This window comes from Pan paniscus, chromosome 17 (assembly GCF_029289425.2).
Source record: "Pan paniscus chromosome 17, NHGRI_mPanPan1-v2.0_pri, whole genome shotgun sequence".
In the NCBI taxonomy this organism is placed as follows: domain Eukaryota; kingdom Metazoa; phylum Chordata; class Mammalia; order Primates; family Hominidae; genus Pan; species Pan paniscus.
Window position 1 is genome coordinate 72,245,868 of NC_073266.2, and position 17,234 is coordinate 72,263,101.

The window sequence follows — 17,234 nt, forward strand, 5'->3', positions numbered from 1 at the left end:
CAAATGGATTTTAGTAGATATAGGATATTATCAAATTAGTTTTCTTTTTAACAGCCCTCTGGCTTCAACATTTTCATGAGCATCATTTATTTAACAGACAAGATCATCTATAATCCTTTTTGGTTTCAACAGCAGTGTCTGATTGACAGTAGCAAACTCTATTTACTGATCATTTTTCCCAAACCCAAACCCCACTGCCCTGATGTTTATCTGACTGACATCCCTGAAAATCTTTGGTGATAATCATTAGAAGAATCACCAGAAACAGGGAGGCTCTTTGGAGCTACCCTGTGTGCTAACCTGGCGCAGGCACTAGGACCGCCCAGGAGCCGATAGGCAGCCACGCTTCACAGCCTGTCAGAGGGACTGAGCCGCCTTTGCTGTTACACAGGAAGAGAGCAGGCAGCATCAGTATCGGCTCAGCATCCTTCCCCCTTCTGTTCGATTAGAAGGTATTTACTTGCTATTTATCACTCAGGCTTTAAATACTGTCACGTGCCTTTAGTGTTCCCTTAATATGATGCTCTGAAATGCTGTCCAGCACCTATTGGGTTACTATATTATTTTATGTTAATTTCCACAGCTGATCGAAGCAACAGTGCCATAAAGAAATGGGCTAGATATTTCCAGAGGCTGCAATCTGGAGGCGTTTGGAGGTGTGAGTACGTTGGTCACAGATCTCTAATGTGTTGGCTGTATTAGTCGTGTCTCTTGACCTTCCTCTTCTTCGTTGAAAGAGCCAATGTGAGATGCCATCTGCATATTTCATTCATAAAGGAAATGCAACTAGATGGTGACAGAAACCGCTAATGATGGGCCTGAAACTCTCCTTTGGAGTGGCTGTGGTTTCCTCTTCCAGCCTGTGGGTTTGCAAGAGAAGCTGGGTTTGCAACTGAGTTTGGATGGGAAAGAGATTTTGCTCAGGGCTGCAGACTGCGTGCGTGGATTCTGCTTTCTGTTTTCAAAGCTCAAAGACTGTCCTTTCTAATCATTGCCATAGTGCAGTGTAGGAGTCTTTTTATGCTTTCTTTATTTCTGCAAATACTCCTATCATAGATGCAGACTGCCAGAAAGCTATTAAGTCATTTGGTGCCCCACAGTGTAAAGCCACTGAAGAGAAATCTAGTTTGCTTTTTCTTAACCATATACCATATACTTTTTCCTGACTCAATACCACAGCTAGTAGATGGCACACAGAAACATTAAAAAACAATGCTAATCTAAGATTCTTTTTTCCTGTTCAAAAATAATTTTGATTTTGCCTGATAAGAGAGTAGTTTACTATTAGAAAACCCAAATGATTATGATTTTATGGGGGAGATGGAAAATTCTTTTTGAGTATTTTACAAATCAATTGAAGGTGCTTTTTAAGAGCCTTGGTGCCAATTTTATGCATTCAAGGCTCTTTTAAAACTTTAAAGCCTTCCCAAACTGTTAGATGTGGTTTTGACCACAGTAATTAGTTTAAATTTGTATACATTATGCCAAAATGTAATAGGCAAGTGTATTCATAAATGAACAAAATATTGAGTTCTGCTAGTGGTCAATTCATGGTAAGATAAACATGTAAGATAAAATTCATTGTAAGATGAACAGTACCAACAAAATTTATTTCAGGAAAGAAAATATTTAACTAAGACACAATGCAAGGCATCAACATTAAAAGCGTGACTTTAATGAAAAACATTTGTTAAATAATTTTTAAAATACTTCTAATGGTTCAAAAAAGTATACGTTTAAGTTTCTTGTATTTGATATATTGAAATATCCTAAATGTGATTTCAAAATGTTTAGGTATCAAAGTTTTGAAAATGTATCTATAGTTCCCTTAACACTCTTTATTTGGTAAACAAAAGAGGGGCAGAGGATATGAGGGAGAAAGAGACTAAGTTTTACTTTACTGTTTTTTAAATATTTTGAATATTCTGATATAATATTTACTATATAGGTATGCTACCTATACTTTTTAAATGTAACTAAAATTACTAATGATTGTAATTATTAATTTGCAGTATCTGTAGCAAATGAAAATAAATATATCAAAAACATATTTATATTGCTATATAACATTTCTTAGGCGGAGAAAGTCATTTTTTCTAAATAGTGATTTGCTTCTGAAGGAAGTTAGGGAAATTAGATTGGGGGTGGTAGTAAACTTTCATTAGTTTCTGGGCAAAAGTAATTTTTTAAACCTATTTTTGCATTGGTGCACCTACAATTTATTTTCAAGTTTGGGTATATTACATATCTTCATAAACTTTGTGTTATTAAAGTTTTCTCCTTTCTCTTTTTAAAATGCTTCCTATATTCCAAGTCTGTAAAGATGACTCAATTCTTCAAATTAAAACTTAGTTTTGAAAATTCCTACCCATCATATAATGATTTGCAGCCTTAAACTTCAGTTTCATGTCAGACTCATCATTACACATGTCTTGTTGATACTTTTAAATAACTTCATTTTATGTTAAGTATAAAGATTCATTGAATTCAATGATGATAGGGGAAAAAGTCCCAAGATGTATGTTTTTATTCAGAATTTGACAGACACACTTTTCAGGACATGAACTTTGAACTTTCTTCCTGAATTTAAGTCCTAAAATTAAGTCCACTGGCTTGACCTAATCAAATGAAGACAGTTGGCACAGTGCTTAGCAGAAGTTCAGAATTACTAGCAAACAAATGGGACTTAAGCTAAGAAATAAAATATAAAGGCTAAACTGAATTTGTTAGAATGTGAAAGTAGTGATTGTCGTTAGACAATCACTACTTTGTCAATGAGTTTGATGCCTGAGTATATCCCAAGGCCTTGAAAAGTCTTGCAGCCCAAGAGATTCAGGTAGATATCAATATTATACAGATTTACTTGGTAGTGTTAAGGTTGACATTTCTAACAGATGGATTTTAACATGCATATTTTTAGCAAAGAGTTCCAATAAATAGTAAATCTCATTCCACCGATTTCACCAACAGCAGTACTTTTCCATCCAAAAGACAGACAATATTCCCTAACAGAAATTCTTTCATGAATAGAATACTTAGACATTTCTAAAAGACAGATTTTACATTATTTCTACATAGAAAAAATATAGCATTTACAGTACTAAGCCATCCAGAAGAAGCTAACATAAAGGAAGAAGTATCAGCAAAATTATTCTAGTATTGCAGTTTGCTTTTTCAAATTTTTTTTTCTGAGCATCTGTATAAGTAAGAAAATATATCTCCTAGTAGAAACCACAGAAAAATGCAATAAGTCATCCAGGGACCAATGGTAGACCTGTGGGAGACAGTGTTTACTGAATGGATGAGAAAAAGAAATGTGGAAGAGTAACAAACGGTCCTTTTTTATTTGTCATGAAAGATAATTCCAATTCTAATATGAGTTTTTAAGAATCTGTTGGCCACATACACATGCCACAATAAATAGGAATTACATGTAACTTGAGATTTTCCCATTATGATTTCCCCTTAAATAAAAGACTTAAAGGAAAGAAAATGAGAGTATGTAAGTGATGTGTCATCTCCACGTCAGTTATAGTTGTGTGAACTGGGAGGCACAAATTATGTATTTTGTTGGAGGTTGGCCAAAGGGAAAGTTATTATCCATCATATAGTTTTGGAAGAAGTGTTTCTCCAGAGCAAAGGTTTTGTTGTTTCCAGAACTGGATATTACTTATAAAGAAATAAGTTTATAGATATAGCAGAAAGCTTTTAAATATATGAGATTCAGTTTTTGAGTGTAAAAGACACATACGCAATGTGTTCATGCATTTGTTGATATGCAAGTTTATCCAAAACATTGCTTTAACTTGTCCCTCCTGGTTGACACAACTATAACTGATGTGAACATGGGAGACGATTAATATACTTTCACTCCTTTTCCCTTAAATATATTAGTTGATAGGGAGGAAGTTAACGCTAAGGAAACTTGTTGATAAATATTAATCATGATTTCACAGATGTTTAAATTGCAAATAAGATTCGCTCTTTCACATAATAGTGAATGTTGGAGTTTGCAGGCTGGAATCAGTGTAACATTTTTTGGACACAGCAATGAATGTCTTTGAATTATTTTTCATTAATATGTATTAATGATCTCTTGCTGTATTGCAAGTATGGGAGTTGGAGCAGTAAACAAGTTATGTCCCCCCTTGCACAGTTTCCATCATTTTGTGAAGGAATAGAGGCGAAAAGCAAGCAATTAAATATTATTAACCAAATGCATTGTTACTAAAATTATGTTGTTATTATTACTATAATTTATTGTCAATTAAATAAACCAGAATATATCTGATAAGTGCTAACTGGAAAATTAAAAGAGGATACTGTGATAAGGAATGGCTTTGTGGCATTTTCAGTTAGGGTTGTTTGGAAGACTTCCTGAAAAAGTGATGTATCATCAGGGATCCAGGTGAAAAAGTTAGCCAGATAATGAGAGGCACGGTGCTACAACAGCAAGTGTGTGGATTTAGAAGTAAACCTGCTGCAGTTTAAATCCATTCTGTGTCATTCTGAAACTTTGAAATCTTGAGAAATTTACCCTTGGAGCCCGTTTCATAAAACGTTATAGAATTTTGACAAGAGGAAAAATGAGATGATATATGTTGACTTTCTATGACACTATGGAAGAATTTAATTTCCATGATGACTTACGAAGTGCTACGACTTTATGAACTAACTTCTTCAAATACTTCATCCAACAAACAAGTATTTGATTGTTTTACCACTCCTGTACCGCTTTCTTTAAATTTTTTGGGTGAATTCTGTCACAGAGTTGAGGGAGAAAAGACTGGCACTTCCACAGACAACAGAAAAAGAAAGAATTGTTTCCGAATCTTCTAAAGAGCAAGCCTCAGCTAGGATCTTTGTTAGATGCAGATGTTATTAATTTTGCTTATTTCCCCAGAAACCACCAACACACTGGTTGATGGGTGTTGATTATGGTGCTGCTCCTCTCAGGCAATGCTGGAGTGAGATGACTACATCCACGGAGGTTAGACATAGCCTCTGGAAGGACTGTGCTTACTGGGCTCAGCCCATCACATCCCACTTCTTGAGAAGTTGAGTGCGATGCACATGGCATTTCATAGTGCACAGCACAGCTTTCAGGCTCAAGTAGAAGAGGCAATTGATAAAGATCAGTATTTCTTTGATAAATTTATGGATAAAGAAGGTAGTTCATTGATACTTGGAGAATTCACATCTAAAGATGCTTGGGGTTTTGTCATCTCATAGGCGTGCAGCCATGAAATACATACCTGTACACAAACATGCACATGTATTCCCCCAAGCAACTGCTATACATTTTTTTAAGTAGAAAATTGCTATGGTGTGATTTTAAGTATTTTCCTTCTATTGTTCTTGACACTACAGTTATGCATAGGATCAAAATGATTCAACAATATTTTTCCCCAGTTATTTCAAAGGAAAACCTTCCTCCTGGAGTCTATCAGCTAGCTGTATTTGAAGCTACTTTATCAAACAAAAGTCAAAACAGAAAACTAAACTAAATTTTTTTTTAAATGGAAAAGTCTGGCATAGAAAAGAGGCATGGTTGGGGGAAAATGTCTGTGATGGGTTTGGACTTGATTGAGACAACTTTCCAATCTTGTAAAAGAAAATGGAATTCCCCTGAGTGGCAGCCACAGACAAATTGACATGTTCAGGCTAAAATGTGTCCTTGTTCAGAACGAGGAAAGAGCAAAGGCTCTTGCTGGGGATAAAATAAGCAGTGGGAGAGAGTTAGGCCAGGAGTAAAACTCAAGTTTATGAGACCTTGTGCTGCTACTGTTTAAAATCTACCTGCAGCTCTGAGGTGCCCCACCGGCGTGTTATTGGAGATGTAACTTGATCTACTTGAGGCCTATTCTTTATTGCTATGTATTGGGATTGGGTTTTATGATAATCAACAGTATCAGGTAGTTATTTTGTCATTTTCTTCAAAAATTTATCTATTATTCAACTATTATGCTTGGAACAATTCTGGAACTTATGTTTATTGCAAATACAACATTAGAAATCTGGAAGGAATAAGTGAGTTCAGGAGGTCTACTAATCCCACATATAGTATAATCCTGAATATAAGTAGTAATATTGACTGTAAATAATAAAAAATTTTATTAAGATTGTATAATTCTGAGAGAAACAATAGATAGCTAGAGAATTAGATAGATATAGATAGATAGATAGATAGATAGATGATACGTAGGTAGATAGATAAACAGATAGATAAAATCCCTAGTAACACATCAACATTTAAAGACAATCTTCAAGGTATGCATCTAGCAGCTTGCATAATTCTTTCTCTCCCACATTTTAATTCAGTCAATTGAGTACTTATTTAAAATACCAAATTATTTACAACTTTGTTTTAATTATGACAACTATGATTCCTTCCAGTGTCACTACGAATTAATCTACCAGTAAATGTCATAAAGCAATAAGGGCAACAGGTCATGAAATATAAATATATTTTTTCATGTAAATATTGATTTGCAAAGACGAGACTATAATCCAACTGTTGGATGGTGCCAGAACCATGGCATAGTGGCCAAAATGTGTGCTCTTTAGGGAACATACTTTTATAAATTCATATTTGGTTTTTCAAATGTGATTTTAGTGGTGAGGAGTATCATGTGTGTAAATGTGGGGAATTTTTATTTACATCAAAAGTTGGATGTCAAAATAAAGGTAAAACTGGCTGAGTCTCACAAAATACTAATGAAGCAGGAAAAATTTTAAAAATTTTAGAAGCATCCAAAAATTCAACCAGGTCAAGAAAGACATGACTTAGCAACAGCATATATAGAAAATTACTTAGTAGTTTGAATTCTCAGTAAACTCAATGTGAGTGGACAATGCGATGTGGCTACTAGAAAAGTTAATGCATGCTTAGGCTACACTAAAGGGAACAAGGTATCTAGAACATGGGAGGTGACAGCCCAATAATACCGTATTACTGGCTGGGTGCCGTGGCTCATGCCTGTAATCCCAGCACTTTGGGAGGCTTAGGCAGGGGGATAACTTGAGATCAGGAGTTCGAGACCAGCCTGGCCAACATGGTGAAACCCCGTCCCTAATAAAAATACAAAAACTAACCAGGTGTGGTGGTGTGCTCCTGAGGTGGGAGAATTGCTTGAACCTGGGAGATGAAGGTTGCAGTGAGCCGAGATCACACCGCTGCATTCTAGCCTGGGTAAGAGAGGTATCAAAAACAAAAACAAACAAACAAACAAAAACCTACTGTACTACTGTATTACTCAGTGATTCTGTTTCCAGTTCTGGGCTTCTCACATTAGGAGGGCTCTAGATTCATTAAAAACCATATCAAGGAGGTTTTTAAGAGGATGGAGAAGTTTCAAACTTTTTCAAAGGATGAACAGAGGGTATTTTGTTTGGTGAACAGAATGGTTAAGAGTAAACTTGATTCTTACTTATGATCTGTTGTTAACAATTTGAATGCTATTACATGAAAGAGGAATGAGACTTGTACTTTAGGGCGCAGTAAGAGAACTTTTCTAGACCAATAGTGGAATCTCAGTGAGAGCTCAGTGGACCTCATTAGGGATGGTGACTCCTGTGGCAGAGAGGTGTGTTTCATGGCAATGTGGTGCAGAGGGAAGAATATGGTTTGAGGAATCAGATAGATCTGAGGGCACCTCTAAAGGGTGCCACTTATGACTTATCTCTGTGATCTATACTTTAAAAGAAAAATGGAAAGAGTGCCTTTCAAGGTTACCAGAAAGATTAAATGAGATAATATATGTAAAGCCCTGAAAACAATAGGTATCCTGTAAACGTTAGTTCTTTTTTTTCTTCCTTCTGTCTCTGGCAGTGATTAACCTTTGAGTGAGAACCATTTCAGGGTGAGTTTACTAAGGATTCAAGTTTCCAAACAGTGACTGAACTACGTGACTTCAATGTACCTTACTTACCTCCTTGAAATTCCATGTAAAAACTTAATACTGGATTACTTTATAGGAGTTGTGTAAGTTCTTTAAAAGGTAATGTTTGTTGCCTGTATTAGTGCATTCTCATTATGCTATAAAGGACCGCCCAAGACTGGGTAATTTATAAAGGAAAGAGGTTTAATTGCCTCACAGTTCGGCATGGCAGGGGAGGCCTCAGGAAACTTGCAGTCATGGCAGAGGGCACCTCTTCACACGGTGGCAGGAGAAAGAATGAGCCTAGTGAAGGGGAAAGCCCCTTATAAAACTATCAGATATCGTGAGAACTAACTCACTATCACGAGAATAGGATGAGGGAAACCACCCCCATGATTAAATTATCTCCACCTGGTCTCTGTCACGACATGTGGGGATTATGGGAATTACAATTCAAGATGAGATTTGGGTGGGGACACAGCAAAATCATGTCATAGTCTATGCAATGTGTTCATAAACACTAGCTTATAGAAAATGTAAAGAACTCTTTGGAATCTAACTTGTTATGGAAATCATTGGTGAACCAGCTGCGTAATAAAGTGAAAGAAGATAGCTTCAATATATTGATACTTCATGACAGCTCATCTATGAGACCTGCAGATGTCCTGAAAGTTAGAGTGGAACTAATTTAAAACATTTCACTTTACATGAAACAGACTGTATTTTTATAAGCAAGGTCCAATATACTAGAAATCTACTTTTTAATGTTAAGTTGAATAATAATTCAAGTAAGAAAGACTCTAGACCTACTCTTTCCCCCAAGTTACTCAATAGCCTATTGTATTTTAAATAAAAACTCAAGTATCATAAATCTGAGGGTTGCAAAGTATATTTAGTATTCCAGTTTAAGTTATCTAGGTGATACTGCCATTAAACTGATGACCACAACATTAAGAAAAAGTGGTTGGCCGAAGAGAATTTTGAATACATCTCACACTGAAGTATGACATCATTTTTGCTTGTTTTCAGGTTTCCAAAAATTCATGATGTTTAGCAGTAAGATTTTCCCCACAGCCTGCCTTTTAAACTAACCTGAGTTATAACATCTATCACACAGACTCCATCACTGTTCTTCCTGTTTGCTAACATTCAGCAGAGTTGATTTCAAATTGTTTCACAAAAAAAGCCCTGTTAGGAAGTGGATTTCTAATTTCACACATGATTAAAAGTAAACACACAAAAAGGCCATTTAACCCATATTTTGAAGGGCACATAGGTTTAATTCTACAGTAATAATACTTGAGGAAACATTGTTTTAGGTCCTTGTAAAACATATTATGATTTATATGATTTTCTTTGTATAAACACTTCTACCTTCAAATTGTGTCATTAATTTTACAGTCATTTCATTTATTCTGTAAGGGCAACTCTACCTTTTCAACCATTATGCCAGTTTTGAAATATATCTATTTCATAAACAATCTCTAGACTGCTAATGGGTTTTGCATGTTGGCAAGGATACAGCAGAATAAATAATAACTAAAAATCCATGTTGACCTGTTGTCTTCATTGTCATATCAAAATAAGATTTTATTTTTTTAAAGAAAGAGTTTCTATTTTTGTTTGTTTGTTTTGAGACAGAGTTTTGCTCCTGTTGTCCAGGCTGGAGTGCAATGGCACAATCTCAGCTCACTGCAACCTCCGCCTCCCGGGTTTAAGCATTCTACCTCAGCCTATAGCTGGGATTACAGGCATGTGCCGCTATGCCTGACTAATTTTTGTATTTTTAGTAGAGACAGAATTTCATCATGTTGGCCAGGCTGGTCTCGAACTCCTGACCTCACGTGATCCGCCTGCCTCGGCCTTCCAAAGTGCTGGGATTACAGGTGTGAACCACTGTGCCCAGCCCAGAATTTATATATATATAGTTTAAATCTGAATGTGTTAAATACAAATTGACACAGAACAGTAGAGAGTCAGGTGTATATATAAAATGAAAAGCAAAATGTAAGTCTAAGACACAGAAAATTTTGGAAAGCTAACTTTGATTTCAAATTCAACTTCATAAATATGATTTGGGATTTCCTTAGTGGATGAATAAGGGCAGGCAATTAAGGTCCATTCTCTTACTTTTCAAGAGCTTCAGTTCTGGTAGTGGGGTGCCTCAGAGGCAGATAGCAAAAGTGTATGCATTAAAACAAGTTTTGTGTAAAGGATTTGTTAGACAAAAAACCAAATATTTGTGGGTGAGTTCTTAATACTAAATAAAGATATTTGTATATTGTTTTAAACAAATTTTGATTTGCCTTTTAGATATAATCACATGCATTACTATAAATTATTTTTTCCTTTTAATATAGTCAGGAAAAATCCACAGCATTTAGCAACAGCACACCTTTGGATAAAACTGTTTATAGTTATATGTTTCGTTTCAGCATCAGTGAGAAAATATACATTATTATGCCACCGTTTAAAATGCTGGTGCTCCATTATTTTATATAGTGTTTTATTGTTTCATATGTGGAATATTAAAATCACCTTAACAGCTAGCCGGATGAGATAATCACACTCCACGCTACAGCTCCCTGACTACAACTAAAAACTCTGCATAAAATACGGCAGGTTTGAAGGTCTCTGCAAGGGCTCTGAAAAGTGGATAAGAATAAGGGGACTTACACAAAAGCCAGAAATAGAGGGGAGACTGAGCAGTGCATTTCCTGGGGTTTTAATTTATATTTTGTATATACCAACAGGCTCCAGATCAGTCTAAGCTGCAGAGCTTTGAATAGTAACACACCAAAAAAGCTCCAGAAAAATTCACTTCCTCTGGCCAGAAGATGGGAGTAGGGTAGGGGTGGGGAGGCTACAGAAAAGCCTTTAGACTCTTGGCCATCTCCATCCAAGTGTCAGCAGAGAACTAGCAGCCCTCCCCTCCCTCTCATGGGGGTGGCATTGGGGATGGCAGCCTCAGTGGGGTGAAGTTTTTGTTATCTTTTACTCTTGCCCCCCTCAGCTAGAAAGACAATCTCAGACCCTGAGGGGTGGAGCCCATGGTAACTGTCAGTCCAGAATCCTCTACCTAGCAAAATTAAATCTCTCAGAAATAGAGCAAACTGAGAAAATTATCAAGTGAAAACTAAACAAATTCATCACTAGTAGGTCTACTTAAAGGAAATAGTAAAGGAAGTTCTTTGAGTGGAAGGGAAATGGTTAAAAGGGGAAACCAGCTGGCTGTGGTGGCTCATGCCTGTAATCCCAGCACTTTGGGAGGCAGAGGCAGACTGAGCACTTGAGGTCAGGGGTTTGAGACCAGCCTGGCCAACATGGCAAAATCCTGTCTCTATCAAAAATACAAGAAGTTAGCCAGGCCTGGTGGTGCACACCTGTAATCCCAGCTACTTGAGAGTCTTAGGCAGGAGAATTGCTTTAACCAGGGGGACAGAGGTTGCTGTGAACCAAGATCACACCACTGTACTCCAGCCTGGAAGACAGAGTAAGACTCTGTCTCAAAAAAACAAAAACAAAAACAAAAACAAACAAACAAAAAAACACCACCAAAGGAAACCTGCCTACAAATTCAGGAATTTTTGTTTAAAAATTAGTCGAAATCTTAAATATCTGAGTAAACAACATGGGCTATTTTTCACCTCTTATATTCGTTATAACATATAAAACTATTAAAAACAAAAAGCATAACATTGCCTGATGGACTTTGTCACAGGCTGACGTAGTTACCTGTGAAAACTGTAACATCAAGGAGACAGTCTACGGGGACTTATTTATATGTAAAGTTTCTATTTATTAGTGCTATTTGGAATACAAAATATCACTCTAACAAGATTAGGGAAAATTAAAAGGGAGGCATAAATACAAGGAGCCTAGAATGATTAAGTTTAAATATTTACCTAGTAAGAATTTCGAGATAAGAGACTAGGGAGAAAAGGAGAGGAGTGATATTCTAAGGGTTAATGACCAAGAGCTTTCCTGAAAAAGGCCGGAAGGAAGATACTAAGCACACTTAACCCCAAGAAGGATATCTAGAAAGGAGCCTACATCCTCAATATATTAGAGTTAGGTTGTGGAACACCAATGACAAGATAAAATTTGAATGAGTTTAAAAGCAAGGTGGATGGAAAATGGAGGCAATCGTTTGATTTATAGCATTCTAAAGTATCTTGTATTGCTTGAGAAAAGGTTAATTCTGTTCATTAGCTTCAGACTTTGTTAAGACAAGTGTGTTATAAAGTTTTTGAAAAGGAATAAGAGGGAATTTTTAAAGCCTGATTAACCCATAGAAAGCAGGCAAATATAATAGTAAAAACAAGCAAAACAACAACAAAAACTTAGTAAATGGAAAGCACAAAATAAATCCACCATCAGAGAACATGATACTATAAGTGAATTAATCTAATCAACTTTAGATTTAAAAAAATAATCCACTTATGTGCTTCTTATAAGAGATACCCTTAACACAAAAGGACAAAAAAAAAATGTTGAAAGTTAAGACCAGCCTCACATTAGTGATTGTTCAGTTAATGCCGTTTGCCTTAAATGACTCTCGAAGAGTTCTAATTTACTGAAGACTCTTTTTCTCCATTTGGTATAATTTGCTAAGGAAAGATGCAATAAGAAGTGATAATTTGGGGTTTTTTTTAGGTAAAGTCATGCTCACCAGTTTACTTAATATAAAATTTTCTGGTCAGAAAATATCTCAAAAAACAAATTTATATATTCATAATTCTAATTGTACATTGTGTTTGGGTAAACCCAAACAGAGTGAAGAGGTTGTATCTTTTATGACGTTTTAGTCTGTCATGTACATCACTGTTTCCATAGATTTAGGAAGTGCTCTTGTGTTTAGTTTTTATTTTGCCCTGAAGACGTTATCTGGACTTATAACTATGTTCAAGTGTATTTGGAATGAAAAATTAACCATAAGTTCCGAAAAGTTGTAAAACAGGTGCTGACATGGACTGCGCCTTCCGACAAATGCACAGTTCTCCGCCAATGCCCTCCCGTCATCAAATCCTCCTCACTTGACAAGTACAATAAACTGTCATCATGCTATAGTTATTAGCGTGCTGCATTTACTTCTTTTTTATTTTTTAATTACCTATATGATATGGTTTGGATGTGTGTCCCCTCCAAATCTCATGTTGAAATGTGACCTCCAGTGTTGGAGGTGGGGCCCGGTGGAGGTGTTTGGGTCACGGGGGTTGATGCCTCATGAATGGCTTGGTGCCCTCCCGTGGTTATGAGTTCACATGGGAGCTAGTGTTGATGGAGCCTGACTCCTCCTCCTCACTCTCTCGCTCCCTCTCTTTCCATGTAATGTGCTGGCTCCACTTCACCTTCTGCCATGAGTAAAAGCTTCCTGAGGCCTCACCAGAAGCAGATGCCAGCACCAGGCTTCCTCTACATCCTACACAACCATGAGTCAAAATAAACCACTTTTCTTTATAAATTACCCAGTCTCAGATATTCCTTTATAGTAATGCAAGAACGTACTAACACACTACATGACTTTGTTTACATTGTTACTGTTTTTCTATCTGTGAGAGCTTTTGAGAATCTTGGATTGGGATAAAACACATTGTCATTTTTGCTACTGAAGTAATAGTCATATGTATTTTTTCATTTGAAATTATTTAATTTGGCAATAAGGATTTTAGGAATAAATTCATATCACTAAATAAGGGATAGGTATAATACACAAATGTCTAACAAGCAGATATGAAATGAAGGCTGGAATAGCAATAATCATAGTAGGGAAATAAATTTTAAAGCAGAAAAAATTTAGGATTTCAAGGGACTGTGAAATAATTGTAAAAGTTGTAATTCATTAGTTCAATATATGCTGAACCTGTAAGTACCTAAAGATGTAGCCTAAAATGTATTAACAGAATATATAGAGCAACAAAAAAATGGGCAAATCCACAATCATAGTGAGAGATTTGACCAAAGTTCTTTCAGAAACTGGGCAAAAATTCATAATGATATAGGAAGTTTGAACAACACAATTTAAATCTCAATCCAATGGATGCATATGAAATCTTCACCCAATCCGCCAGGTGTGGTGGCTCATGCCTGTAATCCCAGCACTTTGGGAGGCTGAGGCGGGCGGATCACCTGAGGTTGGGAGTTGGAGACCAGCCTGACCAATGTGAAGAAACCCTATGTCTACTAAAAATACAAAATTAGCCGGGTGTGGTGGCGCATGCCTGTAATCCCAGCTACTCAGAAGGCTGAGGCAGGAGAATTGCTTGAACCCGAGAGGCAACAAGAGTGAAATTCCATCTCAAAAAATAACAACAACAAAAAAAGAAAGTTATTCTTTTTTAAGTATACATACACATTCTTTTTAGGCCTAAACATTTACAAAAATGTACTAGGTTCCAACACAAAGCAAGTCTTAACAAATGACAAAGATCAATGTCATACAATTAACATCTTTTACTCACAATGTTAAAAAATTATTTTATAGGCTATTTTAACAGAATCTTAGGACATAGAAATTTGTATGACCTTTAACAGACTGCTTCAATTTCTGTCCGTGATAAGTTTTAGTTGTTTAAAATTTCCCATTTGTCTAAATTCAAACTAGATCAAAATTTTATTTCAGATCTTTAGCAACTTTGCTGTCAGTGTAAAAAAGTTGGGAAGACATACTGAGTATTGTGTAAGCTCTCTGATAAAGAATGACCATTTTTTATGTCTTGGCAAGAAGAAAACTCTAGGAAAGATATACATCTTGTCTCATTCTATGTGCATATCAAAAGTTATCTATCTAAAGAACAAATGGCTCAATAAAAGAGCAATTGCTCCTGGCAAAGTTATTTAAATGGTACTTTTTCATTTAGAATGGATCATGATAGTTGATATCACAATGAAAAGATTTGGTGTATTCCAGGTCTGAGTTCTTTTCAGAATGTTCAAGTTTATTTCTTTCAATAATATTCTGCCTCTGTTAATATATTCAAACTTTACAGTTTTGGAATATATAAAGTGATGTTTGAAAGAGACATTTGAAATCTTGGCCAACATCCCCAGTTTAGAAATAACAAGCCTGAGATTCTAAGTGGTCAGGTGCAGAGTCCGGTGTCACAACACATCATTACTGGAAACAGAAGCCATGGCTTATGATTCTTAACCAGGTATTATTGTACCATAATATAGTTTTGTTAAAATATAATTTTAAAAGAAAAAATAATAACTCTCAGGAAATATATAATCAACATGTGTAAAAGAATTTCTTTAGCTTATTAGTTAATAAAGAATATCAGTAAGATATAATGACTAGTTCAGAGAGCATTTAAGAAATTAGATATTAATCATCAATTTTAAAAACAAATATTAGGATAAGATTGCTGAGTTAAAAATAAAAGGTATTGAGGTTTTCTGTTCCACCAGACAAAAGTTATTTATATTTCTACAGGACCAACCTCTATAGGTTAACAAGCAACTTCACCAAATCTGGGACTTTTAATCAATAGTAACCTTGATACAAACTAAATCCCTTCCCTTAGACAATCCTAAGTGGCCTTTTCCCCCATATGTTATTGAAACAACTTTCTGCTCATCTTTTACCTTATTTTCATGCTTTAGATTAGATCAACCAACTAGGTCTATATGTCAAATTCAACTCATCACCTGTTTTGTAAATGAAGTCTTTTTATTTTTTATTTTTTTAGAGATGGGGTTTTGCTCTGTTACCCAGGCTGGAGTGTGGTGGCATGATCATAGCTCACTGTAACCTCAAACTCCTGGGCTCAAGCAATCCTTCTGCCTCAGCTTCCCAAGTAGCTGGGACTATAGGTGCACACCACCATGCCTGGCTAATTTTTAAAAATCTTTTTTAGAGATGAGGTCTTGCTATGTTGCATAGGCTGGTCTCAAACTCCTCAGCTCAAGTGATCCTCCTGCCTCTGCCTCTCAAAGCACTGGGATTACAGGCATGAGCCACCATACCCAGCTGTAAATGAAGTCTTCTTAGAGTCCAGGTTTTATCTGATTATTTCCAGGGGTGCATCCATAACATTAATTAATCATACAGTTCTTATTAAGTTTGCTCTGCCAGTGTAGAACTCTACAATATTGAGCAACTACTGAGGCCACAAAATTCACTTCTGTCTAGAAATTTTCAGAAGGAACTTGGGTTAGACTCTTGATCTCTCTTGTTCTTCTTTTCTAAGGCTAGGAAACCAACCCCAAAACATTCCGTCCACTAGATTTTTCCTGTAGTACCTATAAATTTAGGTGAAATCTTCTGTTCTAGAGCACCACCCCCCCCAAATTTGCTAAGCTCCTTGGCCTTCCAGAAGTTTACTTCTTTCCTATTCCCTGTCCTAGGACTCTAGAAGCAGGTCCTGCATCAACTCACATATGTTCCTTAATGGTGAGTTGCTGCCATACTTGATTAAATATGAATCCCTCTCAAATATGACACTCCAAGTGTAGATTTGGTTGCTACAGTGATTTAGGCGGTTAAGTTCTGGTAAAAATAGGCAGAGATTCTTATCAATCCTATGCAAATAACTTATTACCTTGGAAAGTAAGAAGAGTCTAAAAATATTTGGTTCCAAATTTTGAGTGAGTCAGTGACACTTAGGTATCATTTAGAACATTTAAGTTTACAAAAGCATAATCTACTAAGGAAAGGGTTAAAGATAGCTTAAGAAGAAAGATAGTGGTTCCCTATATACTTACTAAAAGTAGAAAATTAAAACAATGTCAGCCATATTCCAGACAAATAATCACAATTAAATTTTCCTCATGAGCTCATTTAGTCCTGGTGATTAATTTTTCTTCTTGCCCTGGATCTGAGGTCAGCGGTCTGCCTGCGTGTAATACGTCTGCTAGTGGACTGAAAGGAGCCTAGGAGATGATGACTCACTCCACTGTAGAGTCGGAGAGTTGTCTAAGCCATGAGAATTTGGAAACCTATCCCTAAGAGCCTGTTCTTTGCAGAGTACTTGATACTGTCTCTTCTATGAGACTCTGGAACTGTCTTTTGTGCCAGACACCAATTCTAGCCTATAACTTAGAGCAGAGACTTCAGGCAAGCACCAAGAAGCAGAGATCTATTTGATGATGAGACTGATTGGCTGTGGTTAATTTATTACAATAACCAATAATATAAGGACAAAGGACAGTAAAATCCTCCCATAGGTTCTCATAATGACTTGATCAATGTTTTCTCTGAAGGTAAGATTAGATTATGGAAGGCACTGAAGAATCTCCAAAGCCTTTTTAAAAAGCACATAATTTCTGATATATTTATATGACTATTTTAGTTATATAAGTAGCCTAAGGAAGCCTGGGCATCTCTTTTGATTTTATTATTCTTTCCACAAA

General features: G+C 36.0%; 1 protein-coding gene across 2 annotated transcripts in view; it reads left to right on the top strand.

The window, feature by feature from the left end:
* The first annotated feature begins 330 nt into the window (after window positions 1-330).
* Window positions 331-17,234, top strand: part of RAB27B (RAB27B, member RAS oncogene family) — a 174,592-nt gene continuing 157,688 nt past the window's right edge. The window contains exons 1-2 of one of the 2 annotated variants that reach the window (XM_034943759.3): window positions 331-452; window positions 584-662. The gene's annotated coding sequence lies outside the window, so the exon portion shown is untranslated. The remainder of the gene's footprint in view (window positions 453-583; window positions 663-17,234) is intronic. The other variant, XM_063597324.1, reaches the window with a different exon arrangement.